We start from the raw sequence: 15508 nt of genomic DNA on the forward strand, positions 1-15508 counted from the left end.
TCAAGCTGCATCTGTGGAGAGAAACAGTTAATATTTCCCATCTGAAACATCAACTCTGTTTCTCTCCACAGATGTTACCTGACCCACTGAGTTTCTACAGCTTTTTTGGTTCTTATTTCAGATTTCCAGCATCCACAGTATTTTGTTTTTGTATTGGCATCTTACATTCTTCAGCGCTGGGCAGAGATACCATGATTCCAACCTAGTATCCACCTTTCTGGTAAAGGTTGCGGCAGGAGTATGTTAGGACAACCACATTTTAAAACTGTTGTCTCTTCAATAACAATTCTAGTTACTCCTCAGGCTTCATTGTAACCTCATTATATCTGATACTCCTTTTTCATAATGGTCTTATTTTCAAGGAAAGTCGTGTCAGCTTCTGACAAAGACCTCCAGTCCACATCTACAAGGAAAATAGCATTCCATAGAATCTGTGGCTGTCAAAATGTCCATTGCACTGAATCCCCTTGCTTTTTTTTCATAGACAAGAAATATAACCAACATTTTATTGGATTTTGCAATAAGTTGGTGCCAATTCCCCACAGTCAAATAGTCATTGAGCACTATCCCAAGTGCAGTGGGTCTCTTCCATTAATCCACAACATCAACACTTTCAAAAGAGGGTTTACATTATGGCTTCGGAGATTGGTGTAGCTCTGCCTTCACACTTGCTTCCTGATACATTTTCAAGGGAACCAACAGAAAAGGAGGGAAAACAAAACAATCATGTGCGAGTTCCATTAGGTTATTCCACCTGGGGATGGGTGAATCCAGCTGCATTGCTTCCAAAATGTATATCCAGCACCTACAATTTGTTCAATATCCATGGTCTGAGTGGGGTGGGACATCAATCAAAATAAAATGTGGAAACAAAGGAAGGAGGCCCGCTAAGTTTCTCTTTAACTTTCGACATCAGAATTACAGGCAGTTTGGTTCGAAAAGGTTTGCTTTCCTTCTGGGTTTTTTTTAGCGTTTTATTAATTAACAGGACAACTCTATTTAAGTTCTTTGAATTTCTCCTCTGCCGACTCTCAGCTGTCATCCAGGAGCTGGCCACTTTCCTGCCCATTTTCTAAAACTGGAAGGTGGGGATGTGGACGATGTCGCAGGCTTTAGCCTTGTACTCTGAGTCATTGAAATTCGCTTCACAGAACTGCACCAGGGTGTTGAGCTGGGCGATCTTTTCCTGCACGATCTTAGTTCCTTCCAGAAATTGGATGGGGGCCTATGTTATATAAATCAAGCAGTTGTACATCACTAGATAATAGAGATCACTCACTGGATGTTAATAGAATAGAAGACCTTCCAATTGAAGAGACTGAGAGGGATCTCATGGAGCTTTCAAGACTGCATAAGCACAGTTAAATGCACATTGCATTGGGAATCAGCTGTCCTGTTATAGTTGACTGCTCCATCATCTTGTTTAGCATGGTTGATAAGAAATATTGAGAAGCTTACCTCTGGGGGGAAAGAATGGGAAGTTAACACGTCACTGGATGAGAAAACATCAGAATGACTAAAGTGCCGGTAGGTCCTCTGGGGTGGGGCCTCACTAATGAGAGTCAGACATCTTTGGTGAAGCATCACACTTCTTTTCTTCATCCTTCTCTTTACCGCGTTGTCATTATTCTCTTCTTTGAAGCAAGAGGCATTCTCACAGGAAAAAAATCACAGAGGCATCCTTACCCAAAAATGTTTTTTAGAGCTTACTTTAAAATGAACTGTTTCCAGATGCTGCAATGAACAAAGTCACTGTCCTAACAATGTCTGAGTGAGCAACAAGTTCAGCATTAATTAGGGTCTTCACTTTACAGGATTGCCCGGGGGTTGGTATGCTTCTCTTCCTTTCTTACTTATGTCGTGTTCTTTGAGGGAGTGAGGCTGAAATCAAAAATTGATATGGGGCCCATCTGGGAGATAAAGCTTAGGGCTCCCTCCCCCAGCCCTCCAAAACAGAAAGCGGCCAAAATTCTCCGGCTGTTCACACTGGCAGGATTCTCCAGTCCCGCTGCCAGCACACCCCCGCCCGCAGTTTTCCTGCCGGCGTGGGGTGACATCAATGGGAATTCCTATTGATAGCAGCTGGACCAGAGAATCCCGCTGCTAGCAAATAATGTGCCACCTCCTGCCAGTTGGAAACATACAGCTGGGAGGCTGGAGAATCTCACCCCTCATCTTTAATTATCTGAGTTGTTCAACTCTCTTCACAAGTTTTAATCTTCTGGCCAGTACCCTGAAGCAGCATTCCAGTGCCACTTTTCCAAGTCTTCCACAAATGTGGACAGCCAGGATGCGTTCATAGTGGTTCAAGTGCTTCAGGAAATATGCTGATCCCAGAACCTGCCTCTGACTACAGGAAGCATGGCAGGCTAGGCAGAGGGTGATTCCAACAGTCACATCCCAGCACTGATGCCAAGATTGCAGACTCCTGTTTCATTTTCCCTGGAAGGCAATGCTGTTGAAATAAATATATTTTTGGTTATTGAGTTATGTTTTGGCGTGGCCGCAAGTTATTGATTCGTAGGTAATGGGAAAAGGTGCAATAGAGTCATTGGTTGGAGGTTTATATGAAATCACTGGACTGGATATAAATAACTTGTTCAATGGAAAACCAGATTGTGCCTGATCAAAATTTAATGTGTTACAAATGGAAGAAAATCTTGTCCGTAGCTAAAATATCCCCTTAAGTAGAACTTGCACTTAACTGCTTTATAAAGTCGTCAGCACAGTCTACTCTTTTAACTGGCATTGAAATAGTGCCAGCTAAAATTAATGCTTCAAGGTAAATATGCTGGTTTTTCAAGGATAATGCTGCTTTGTTTTTTTGTAAATTGACTCACTTTGTGCTTGTAAATCTAAAGATGAGAACAGCTGATAAGCAGGAATGAGATGATAGCAGGTTAACGTTGTCAATCATGAGGGTTCCAGACTGTGGAAATATAATTTTCCTCTTTTTCCATCTTTCTCTTATTCATGCACAAATGTATCAAGGGCAATTTTTCTCTCTGGTGTAGGATTTACTAGAGACAGAAGAGAGTAAGTGAAGGCGAGAGGATAAACAGAACAAGGAAAGACTGGCAAGAGGCTAATGTCATTAAAGTGCTGGATTTAACAGAGAGAACACATAAACTATTAAAGAATGACTTGTATTTCCACAGTGCCTCTCATGGTCTCAGGACGTCAAAAAACTCTTGACTGTCAATGAAGATATTTGGGGCTGGATTTTTGTCTCCTAAATTGAATCACGAAATGCTGAACTTAGTTTCTTTTGCTGGGAAAAACAATTTTCCTCTGTCTTCCTGACCCTGGTCCTTTTATGGGTTGGAAAAGCTTGGGGTATGCACCCCTTCACAGGTGATGGTCTTCATTGTAAAAAAAACAATGTTATTTCCTCCTGCACACGGGTTTTGTGTGCTGCTGTGGGTTTGAAAAAAACACACACACATCATTGAAGAGTTTATGACCATTGCAGGAAGCCTGCTGAGGAATGGAAAACATTCTGAAAGGTAAGTGTAAAATGTTTTGATGCCTTCAAATGTCACTATTAGTTGCTGAATTGTAATATCATTGTTTTTTTAATGCAATGGTTCATCATAGAGATTGGCAAAGGCCCTTGTATTCACTAACACTATGTAAATGTTGTCATGAATTACAGTGCAATAATTCTTCACTTAACAGTGTTGTTACATTTCTGAAATCTGCAACTTTAAACGATACAAAGTTAAGTGAATCAGATGTTTCCCCTTACAATCATTGCACAAGGTCTAGTAAAGTTCTGTAGGCCTGATCAGAAAAAAAACATGAAAACAGGGCAACTTAAAACAACGGCTTACTGCAAATGTTTTTTTTAAAATGGCCTGTCAGCTTCTGCTGTCATGTTTTGTGTTGTGATGTTAAATTGACTGACAGCTCTGGCTGTCAAAAATAAAATTGAAAGTTGCAAAAATGCTCTGCACCTGCTCTCCTCCATTGAATGACAGGCAGTCTGACTTGAAATGGAAATAGTGCTTAATTCTATCCTGGCAGTTTCAGTTAATGTAGCTGGAAGCTTTTGTTATGACATCAGCAAGTGTTATGAATGCTTGGCTGGGTTTCAAATGCTTCAGCTCAGCAGGTAGCCACTTAAATCCAAGAACTATTGAAACTTTTAAGGGGCTGCAATAACAGTATATGTCTTTGATGTGGTTTCTTGTTTGCTTATAAACTGAATAGGCACTTAAAGGTATACAATTTTTTTTGCATGGAGGTAGTTTGTTTTTTCTTTCCAGTATCAATGATGGTGTGTATAAATTTAGGGTTTTATTGCCTGCTTAGAGGTTTGTTCTTTTCCAATGATTTTTGAAATAATTCCCATTCCTATCGAATGGGTGCTGAGGAAAGTACACTGTGCGTACTTGGTGAGAGGGTACGGGGATACATGGGGAGGGAGCATGGAGATGGTATGGGGATTCTTGTGAGCCATTGGGTCACATGGGGGTTGTGTGTATGGGTTGTGTGTATGGGAGCACGGACAATTTTTGGTGTCAAGGTGTGGCATGGGTGACTTGAGGGGGAATGGGGTGGCATGGGATGTGGGTGTAGGGCTGAGGGATGTGAGGGATTAGGTTTAGGGGGCCTTTAAATGATTTTGGGAGCAGAGCTACTATGTTGAAAAATGGAGGCAGGCCTTCTAACTGACCATTCTCTGCATCCGCACATCTCAAGCATTCCACCGCAGCTTGCAAAAAGCATTGCAAATGTGTCCTTTGTTTCAAAAAACAAAGATCCTGGGCAAAGTCACACATGGATAGGCTGTGGATTTCAGAAGAGTCATAAGAGCGCATGTTGGGCTTTTCCAAGGCCAAGGAAAAGTCTGAGCCCTGACTATCTGATTCAGAGTTGTTCCTTTTCCCTCATCTTTGAAAATCATTAATATTTTCTGCAGGTTGTTGGGACAAAAAAATGGATTTTAAAAGGGGATCAATATGGAGGACAGAGTTCATGCTTTGAAGTTGTTGAACTCAATGTTAAGTCTAGAAGGTTGTAAAATGCCTAATCAGAAGATGAGGTGTTATTCTTCCAGTTTCCGTTGGGCTTCACTGGAACATTGCTACAGGCCAAGGATGGACATGTGGGTGTGAGAGCAAGATGGTGAGTTGAAATGGCAAGCAACAGGAAGTTTGGGATAATGCTTCTGGACCGTGTTTGAGCAAATGTGTTCCACAAAGTAGTCACCCAGTCTATGTTTCATCTCCCAAAAGTAGAGGGGACTGCATTGGAAGCAGTGAATACAGTAGACCAAAATAAAGGATGTACAAGTGAAACACTACTTTACCTGAAAGGAGTGTTTGGGGCCTTAGACACTGAGGAGGGAGCAGGTAAAGAGACAGGTATTGCACCTTCTGCCATTGCATTGGAAGGTGCCATGGCAAGAGGAGTTGGGGTGATGAAGGAGTGGACAAGGGTGTCCCAGAGGGAACAGTCCTGCGGAATGCTGATGGGGGTTGGGGGGAAGATCTGTTGAGTTGTTGGAATCATGCTGGCATTGGCGGAAATAGTGAAGGATGATCCTTTGAATGCAGAGACTGGTGGGGTGAAAAGTGAGGACAAGGGGGACCCGATCCTGGTTCTGTGAGAGAGGGGAATGGGTGACGGCAGCGTTCTGGGAGATGGGTCAGATACAGTATAGTGACCTGTCAACCACAGTGGGGGCAGGGGAGGGGGGAATCCTCAGTTCAAAAAAAGGAAGACACGTCAGCGCCGCCATTTGGAAAGTAGCATCATTGGAATAGATAGGATGGAAGCGGAGAAACTGGGAGAATGAGATGGAGTCCTTAACAGGAAGCAGAGCGTGAGGAGCTGTAGTGGAAGTCGCTGTTTGAGACATTTTGGTGGAAGAAGAAAGCGCACCCAAGAGAGATAATGAGAATTTTACCTGGTGAGCGGTTCCTGCCATTGCCCTGCCCACTTGACTGCCTCAAGGACCTGCAGAGAGGCGAGCAATGGGAATTATGGAAATGCCATTCTCTCCTACACTGAGCTTCATGAAAAAGAGCCAAAGTTTCAAGTTAGTTCCTTTCTTTAAGTGGAAGGTCCAGTAGCAGACAACGTTCTCTGAAGGCGAGTGCGCAGGAATCCATCATGGATTTTGATTCTTTTAACATCCATTTTAGCCTGAAACACAATATTTAGTCATTGAAAGAGCAAGTTTTAACCAGCACCCGCAATGGATCTGGGGAATCGGTTGAATTATTCCTAATTGACCGATATCACACAGCTGGTTCTTGCAGATACAGGGCGCTGACAAGCTAATCCATGGTCTCATAGTCAGGGGTGTTATGTATTTGTATTTATTCCTATTGACTCACTGGAGCTATGCTGTATTAATGTATACACCGGAACTGATGTAATAGACCTAGCACAGGAAACAGAAAGAGAAGCAGCCATGGACAAGATCGCACACCATTAATAAAGCTCCCTTTGTTTTTTATTACCAAAATCTGTCTGTATATCATGTCTCCAACACACAACAGTGGGTGCTTAGGATGAGAAACTCTCTGACTTTCTGCAGACCAAAGATGATTTTTCATTTGATTGAGGGGTTTAGTATGTGAGGCAGGCCAAGTTTAGAGCACTTAACCAGGCTATAACGTATAGCGACACTGAGATTTCACATGACTTCATAGATTGGGATGACCCACAGGCAGCAGTCCCACCATTTCAAAAGCCCATCAAACAAATCAAAAGGACAGGAACCGCCACACTGGCAGCCATTTTGAGATGGCACAAAAAGAGTTTCCTCTGTTGTGGCACAAAAAGAGTTTCAACAACACCAGGTTAAAGTCCAACAGGTTTATTTGGTAGCAAATGCCGTATCATGACTACCATCGACACCGCAAACTGCCGGTTCCAAGTGGAGAGGATCTCCAAGAAGATCGCGCATATCGACAATGGCATTTGCTACCAAATAAACCTGTTGGACTTTAACCTGGTGTTGTTAAAACTCTTACCCCAGTCCAACGCCGGCATCTCCACATCGTGGCACAAAAACACAGCATAGACGTCAAGACTGCCTGGTCGTGGGTGCAGAGTGCTACCAATTTGGCAAAACTGGATGTTTCAAGTGTTTCTGTAATTCTGGCAATTTTAATCCCAGTAACAGACCAGCAAATATTTACAATGCACAAGAAATGGAAAATCCAGAAAAGGACAAACCTACAGAGTTCCAAGAGGAACACACCTTCCCCTCCCCCGACCGCCAACTGCACCATCCCCTCCCCCAATCCCCGATCACAATGTCCCCTCTCCCATCCCCCAACTGTAGCATTCCCTCCCCCACCCCTGACCACACCTTTCCCTCCCCTATCCCCCGACCGCACCTTCCCCTATCCCATCCCCCAACTGTACCTTTCCCTCCCCCATACCCCGACTGCACCTTCCCCTCCCCATCCCCCGACCGCACCTTCCCCTATCCCATCCCCCAACTGTACCTTTCCCTCCCCCATACCCCGACTGCACCTTCCCCTCCCCCATCCCCCCACCGCACCTTCCCCTCCGACTGGTGCGGCGACAATAATCTCTCCCTCAATGTCAACAAAACGAAGGAGATTGTTATTGACTTCAGGAAGCATAAAGGAGAACATGCCCCTGTCTACATCAATGGGGACGAAGTAAAAATGGTCAAAAGCTTCAGGTTTTTAGGTGTCCAGATCACCAACAACCTATCCTGGTACCCCCATGCTGACACTATAGCTAAGAAAGCCCACCAATGCCTCTATTTTATCAGAAGACGAAGGAGTGCGGGTCAGGTTGATTGGCCAGGTTAAAAATTGTCCCGGAGATGCGTAGTTAGCGGGTAAATATGTGGGGGTAGGGCCTGGGTGGGATTGTGGTCGGTGCAGACTCGATGGGCCGAATGGCCTCCTTCTGCACTAGAACAAAGAACAAAGAACAAAGAACAATACAGCACAGGAACAGGCCCTTCGGCCCTCCAAGCCCACGCCGCTCCCCGGTCCAGGATTGAATCCTGAATCCAGGATCCCCGCCCAATTTTCCAGCCTATCTACATACTAATATCCTATCCACCGAGCTGTCCCTCACAGCTACGATGCTTTGTTCATTACAACCTATTAGCTCACCCCCACCCCCCCATTCCAGACCATGTGATCTCCAGGGAGAGGCGAAAACCCAGAGTGAAAACCCCAGGGCCAATATGGGGAAAAAAAATCTGGGAAATTCCTCTCCGACCCCCTGAGGCGATCGAAACGAGTCCAGGAGACCTGATCGGAAAATGCTTCCCAACCCTATTCATTTCCACTTCCACGAACACCATATGAATTCCCTGCCCCCGAGACAGGTTCCCAACTATCCGCAGTCTCGCTCTGTACTGGCACCAGCAAGTTGATCATAGAATGAAGCCTTGAAACGAGAAACAAAGAACAATTAGCCCGCGCCGCTCCCTGGTCCAAACTAAACCACTCTTTTGTATCCCTCCATTCCCACTCCGTTCATATAGCTGTCTAGATAAGTCTTAAACGTTCCCAGTGTGTCCGCCTCCACCACCTTGCCCGGCAACACATTCCAGGCCCCCACGACCCTCTGTGTAAAATATGTCCTTCTGATATCTGTGTTAAACCTCCCCCCCTTCACCTTGAACCTATGACCCCTCGTGAACGTCACCACCGACCCGGGGAAAAGCTTCCCACCGTTCACCCTATCTATGCCTTTCATAATTTTATACACCTCTATTAAGTCTCCCCTCATCCTCCGTCTTTCCAAGGAGAACAACCCCAGTTTCCCCAATCTCTCCTCATAACCAAGCCCCTCCATACCAGGCAACATCCTGGTAAACCTCCTCTGTACTCTCTCCAAAGCCTCCACGTCCTTCTGGTAGTGTGGGACACTGTCGGGTTTCTATGTATTTCTATGTAATTTGGTATGTCAGTTCCGACCCTTACCAACCTTTACAGATATGCCATAGAAAGCATTCTTTCTGGTTGTATTACAGCTTGGTATGGCTCCTGCTCTGCCAAGACCCCAAGAAACTACAAAAGATCATGAATGTAGCCCAATCCATTACGCAAACCAGCCTCCCATCCATTAACTCTGTCTACACTTCCCTCTGCCTCGGCAAAACAGCCAGCATAATTAAGGACCCCACGTGCCCCGGACATTCTCTCTCCCACCTTTTTCCATTAGGAAAAAGATACAAAAGTCTGAAGTCACGTACCAACCGACTCAAAAACAGCTTCTTCCCTGCTGCCATCAGACTATTGAATGGATCTACCTCGCATTAAGTTGATCTTTCTCAGCACCCTAGCTATGACTGTAATACTACATTCTGCACTCTTTCATTTCCTTATCTATGAACGGTATGCTTTGTCTGTGTAGCGCACAAGAAACAATACTTTTTGCTGTATACTAATACATGTGACAATAATAATTCAAATCAAATCAAATCACATGGAGGAGCAGGTCTCCGTTTATATGCTGAGTTTATGCAAAAACAGGATTATTGTGGCTAGAAAAATCACTTGGGTTGACTTATGATCTACAGTAACTAAAGTCCAATGTTCCTGGTAGCCACTTCGTAACTCAATGTCAGCATTTTTACCAAACACTCAGTATAGTTTGGGGATACCATGAGAAAATTCCACAACCCCATCTGTGCAATATAACATTAGCTTGTTGGTTTTGTTCAACTCAAATCACCTTGCATTCGAATAGGCCCTGGAATAAAACATCGGAGAGTGAAATGAGTAGGCCAGAACCACCCATTCCTAATTTCATAAGCTTGAGTTTGTTTTTCTAAAAATAAGAAGTGAGGTAGAGAAGCTGAGAGGTGTAAGGAAGAAATTTCAGATCTTGGAGCCTCGACAATTGAAAGTACGGACATCTGCGATGGAACTGTTAAGATTGGGAATGCACAAGAGACCAGAATTAGAGGAGTGCAGGTTTCTTTGAGGGTTGTGGTGTTGGAGGAAATTACAGAGTTTGGAGGGGCAAGGCCAGAGACATTACCTGACCAGGTGCCAATGTCGGTCAGCGAACACAGGGGTGTTGGAAAATGGAAATGGTGACAGGAAGCGTGCCATGGATTCCAAAGATAATGGGCGGGATTCTCCAGCCTCGTACGTGGTGGAACCTGTTGTGAGTGAGATTAGAAAATTTGGCATTCCAGCCAAAACTCCATTGATCTTCAGCAGCACTGGAAAGCTCCAGTCGTGAATGGGAATGGAAGATAACAGCCAATAGATCCAGGTTTCAAACCATTCGCAGTATTGTTGATTAACAGGCAGCTGTGGCAGGATCCTCCTATTCTGCATTTTGCTATGTAAGGTAGGGAATCCATTTAAACATCCAAAGGAGCATATTAGCCACAGTGATTTGTTGCTGGCCTTTCATTGACCCCAGTACATAGAAGAAAAGCATTGGTTTGTTACCTCAGGCCGTTCAAAATGTCACAGCACCTTGTGCAGTCTGTTCCTGATACAGTATGATAATACTGCTTCACAGCCTACCCACCGTAAACTTGAGGTCATTGAAAATTGCCCATGTCTTAATGTGTAACAAGACTTGTTCACATATCACCCCTGTGTTCACTGGCTCCCAGTTAACCAGTACCTTGATTTTAAAATTCATATCCCTCAGTGACCTCAACAGTCCTTACCTCTTTGAGATAACTGTGCTTCCCTAAGTCTGGAATCTTGAGCAACCCTGATTTTAATTGCTGCAGCATCGGTGGCCCTGCTTTCAGCTGCCTGAACCCTTAGCTCTGGAGTTCCTTCCCTAAACCTCATCGACTGAGGGTTGTGCTGCTGGTGCGGCACAATGACACAGTGATTAGCACTGCTGCCTCACTGCGCCAGCAACCCGGGTTCAATTCCTGGCTTCGGTCACTGTCGGAGTTTGCACATTCTCCCCGTGTCTGCGTAGGATTCCTCTGGGTGCTCCGGTTTCCTCCAAAGATGTACGGGTTAGGTGGATTGGCCATGGTAAATTGACCCTTAGTGTCAGGGGGACTAGCTAGAGTAAATGCATGGGGTTATGGGGATAGGGCTTGGGTGGGATTGTGGTCGCTGCAGATTCAATGGGCTGAATGACCTCCTGCTGCACTGTAGGATTCTATGACTCTCTCGCTTGCTTTCCTCTTTTAAGATGTCCCTTAGCAAAACCTCTATTTTCACCGAGGTTTTGTTGACCTCCTCCTCATGCAGCTCAGTGTCAAAGTTTGTTCTGTAAAGCTTCTGTGAAGCTCCTGTGAAGCTCAATTACTTAATTATGTTAAAGGTGTTAAATAAATACAAGTAGCTGTTGATATCACATGGTACAATTTTATTGGGTAGCAGTGACACTGCAAAGGTGTTTCATTAGTTAATCACCCCATCAAACTGATCAGAAGTCTCACAATTCCAGAGATGATATCATTCAAAGGTCCCCTTACATTCTCCGAATGCCAGTTTGCTGAGAATGTCCTGGCAGCATCTAGCTACACGATGGCGAATCATGATAAGACCAAAATAATTTGATGAATGGTGTATCAAACAGGTGATAGGCCCATTATCTACACAGATAAAGAGGCCAATATCTGTTGTTGGCAAGGGTCCTTTTTAGACATCTATACCAATATGTTGGAAAATATACTTCTGACTTAGGTGGACGTAAACAATCCTGTGGCAATATTTCAAACAAGATAGCAGAGTTATCCTGGTGTCCTGGCCAATACCATCTGAAAAGCAGGTTATCTGGTCATTATCACACTGCTGTTTCTGGGAGCTTACTGTGCGCAATTGATTGCTGCAGGAAACCCCTTCAAAATGTACCTCATTGGCTGTAAATCGCTTTGAGGTGTTTTGTTAGAGGATAAGAGCTCGTGATGCTGAGGGTGATATTTTAGCATGGCGAGAGGACTGGCTAACTAACAGAAAACAGAGAGTCGGGATAAATGAGTAATTTTCAGAATGGTAAACTGTAACTAGTGGGGCACAACAAGGGATCTGTGTTTGTGCCTCTACTATTTACAATCTACATCAATGGTTTGGATGAAGGGACCAACTACATGGTAGCCATATTTGCTGACCAAAGGAAGACTGGGAATAAGGCAAGTTGTGAAGAGTATACAAAGTCTTCAAAGGGACATAGATAGGTTAAGTGAGTAGGTAAAAAATGGCAGATGGAGTATAATGTGAGAAAATGTGAGGATGTCCACTATGATAGGAAGAGTAGAAAAGCAGAATGTTATTTAAATGGAAAGAGACTGCAGAATGTTGCTGTACAGAGAGATCCGGGCTTCCCTCTACCCGAATCACAAAGTATAAGCATGCACTAGTTACAGCAAGGAAGGCAATGGAGTGTTGACTTTTATTGTAAGGAGGATTTGGTATAAAAGTATGGAACAACTGTTCACTGGTGAGATTACACCTAGAGTACTGTGTACAATGTTGATCACCTTACTTAGAGTCAAAGAGTCATAAAGGTTTACGGCATGGAAACAGGCCCAACTTGTCCATGCCGCCCCTTTTTTTTAACCCCTAAGCTAGTCCCAATTGCCCGCGTTTGGTCCATATCCTTCTACACCCATCTCACCCATGTAACTGTCTAAATGCTTTTTAAAAGACAAAATTGTATCCCCTCTACTACTACCTCAGACAGCTTGCTCCAGACACTCACCACCCTCTGTGTGAAAAAATTGCCCCCTTGGACATTTTTGTATCTCTCCCCTTTCACCTTAAAGCTATGCCCTCTAGTTTTAGAGTCCCCTATCTTTGGGGAAAAATATTGACTATCTAGCTGATCTACGCCCCTCATTATTTTATAGACCTCTTAAGATCACCTTTAAGCCTCCTACGCTCTAGAGAAAAAAGTCCCAGTCTATCCAGGTTCTCCTTATAACTCAAACCATCAAGTCCCGGAGCATCCTAGTAAATCTTTTCTGCATTCTTTCTAGTTTAATAATATCCTTTCTATAATAGGGTGATCAGAACTGTACACAATATGCCAAGTGTGGCCTTACTGATGTCTTGTACAACTTCAACAAGACGTCCCAACTCCTGTGTTCAATGTTCTGACCAATGAAACCAAGTATGCCGAATGCCTTCTTCACCACTCTGTCCACCTGTGACTCCACTTTCAAGGAGCAATGAACCTGTACCCCTAGATCTCTTTGTTCTATAACTCTCCCCAGTGCCCTACCATTAACTGTGTAAGTCCTGCCGTGGTTCAATCTACCAAAATGCATCACCTCGAATTTATCTAAATTAAACTCCATCTGCCATTCGTCAGCCCACTAGCCCAATTGATCAAGATCCCATTGGTGTCATCTGCAAACTTACTAACCTTGCCTACTAAATTCTCATCCAAATCATTAATATAAATGACAAATAACAGTGGACCCAGCATCGATCCCTGAGGCACTCCGCTGGTCACAAGCCTCCAGTTTGAAAAACAACCCTCTCTAACCACCCTCTGTCTTCTGTCATCAAACTAATTTGTATCCATTTGGCTACCTCACCCTGGTTTCCGTGAGATTTAACTGTATGCAACAACCTACTATGTGGTACCTTGTCAAAGGCCTTGCTAAAGTCCATGTAGACAACATCAAGTGCATTGCCCTCATCTACTTTCTTGGTTACCCCTTCAAAAAACTCAATCAAATTTGTGAGACATGGTTTTCCACTCACAAAGCCATGCTAACTGTCCCTAATCAGTCCACGTGTCTCTAAATGCCTGTAGATCCTGTCTCTCAAAATACCTTCTAATAACTTACCCACTACAGATGTGAGGCTCACTGGCCTCACTTAAGGAGGGATATACTTATATTGGAAGCAGTTCAGAGAAGGTTCACTAGATATGATTCTTGGGATGAGTTCAGTTCTGACTACAGTCAAAAAGTTAACATCGAGGATAAAGCAGTCCACTTGATCAGCATCCCGTCCAGCACCTTAACATTCCCTCACTTCACCACTGATGCACAATGGCAGCATACTGCCATAAAGCAAACAACAAGTGAAATATAAAAGATCAGGAAAAGCAAAACCAGTTAGGGTAGAAACATTAGGTTTTAAAACATTTAATTTTGTATAGGATTTTTAAATCAATATTTGAATATAATAATATTGCAGTAATAACATTACCTCTGACACCTCAAAATGGTTAGCAATGTTGGAAAGCTTGGTTGTTGAAGCTGATTGTCTCTCTCACAGACAATGGTGAGTCTCCAGTATTTGTTCAGCTGCACTCCCCTTTCGTTCCCCATCCAGATGTTGGAGTTAAGATCCACAGGTGCCAGCAGTTATGCAGTAATTTATAAAGCACCACATGTCCTGCAGAGGTTCAAGAAAGGGGCTCACCACCACCTTCTCAAGAGCAATTAAGCATAGGCAACATATGCTGGTCCTGGCAGTGACACCCATATCCTGTGAAAGATTACATTTTTAATAATGTTGCCTGATCTGCCAAGTATTTCCAATGTTTTCTGTTTTCATTTCTGACTTCCAGCATCTGCAGTATTTTGCTTTGGTGTTGTCGTCGTTAAGATTTGCTTCTAATCGCAGATTCAAATGAAATCTCATGAACTTGGAGGGCAAAGCAGTCACTGACAATTTGCTGTTGCTCCATCTGGCCTCCTTCAGTGAAGTTTGCATTGTATGAATGAGGTTGAAATTACAGCAGTGCAGCACAAGATTCTCCGAGGAAATTCACTCTCAAACAACGTGCCCTGCCCACTAGAGGCATAATCTGTCCTGAACTTTAAAACATAAAATATAATCAGTTTGGAATCTTTCAGAACTAACTTTCTTAAAAAAAAACTGGCCACTAACAAGTGAGCTAAGCTGGTTGCCTGTGATAATGTGACTTTTGCAATTTTCAAACAGGCTACCTCAAGTCTCCAGGAAGTTTCTTATTGAATGACCATGAGTGCGGGTCTCCATTGAATGGACATACCAAGATGAAACTCGTCCATTATGCTTACACTAGCTATTGTTTGTGGACTCACCCAAAGCACAAAACTTATGGATCCCAAAACTCCCTGGCTCCGAACTTCAAACTCAACAAAGGGACAAGAAACCAGTTAACCACCAGTAAGTAGCACACCCTCTCCTATCCATTCTGTATTGTATTGCAATGGCTTCTAGCTTTAAACCACTGTGAGTGGAGAATAAGAAGTATTTGATCGGGTGATGACATGATAAAAACTGTCTTTATATTAAGAATCTATTAGACCAAGAACCAAGGAGAAGCTGGTCAGTCTGCAGAAAATACAGCACAAACAGTAGCTGCAGGAAAGGGCAGTAACATCCACACCTTATAAAGCCTCGATACTGCAGTGTGTGACAAACTTCCAGCCTGATCCCTTTTCAAGTCAACCAGTATAGGATCCTGACCTCCTGGTATATAAAACACAAGTGACCAAATTTGTTGTATGTTGAAAAAGCCATCATTTTGATGGTATCCTGAAACAACACTACTATATGACACCAGCTATTAAAACCACATAGACTATCTTTCAGGAGTGAAAACCACTTCTTCA

Source organism: Mustelus asterias, chromosome 6, assembly GCF_964213995.1.
Source record: "Mustelus asterias chromosome 6, sMusAst1.hap1.1, whole genome shotgun sequence".
In the NCBI taxonomy this organism is placed as follows: Eukaryota; Metazoa; Chordata; class Chondrichthyes; order Carcharhiniformes; family Triakidae; genus Mustelus; species Mustelus asterias.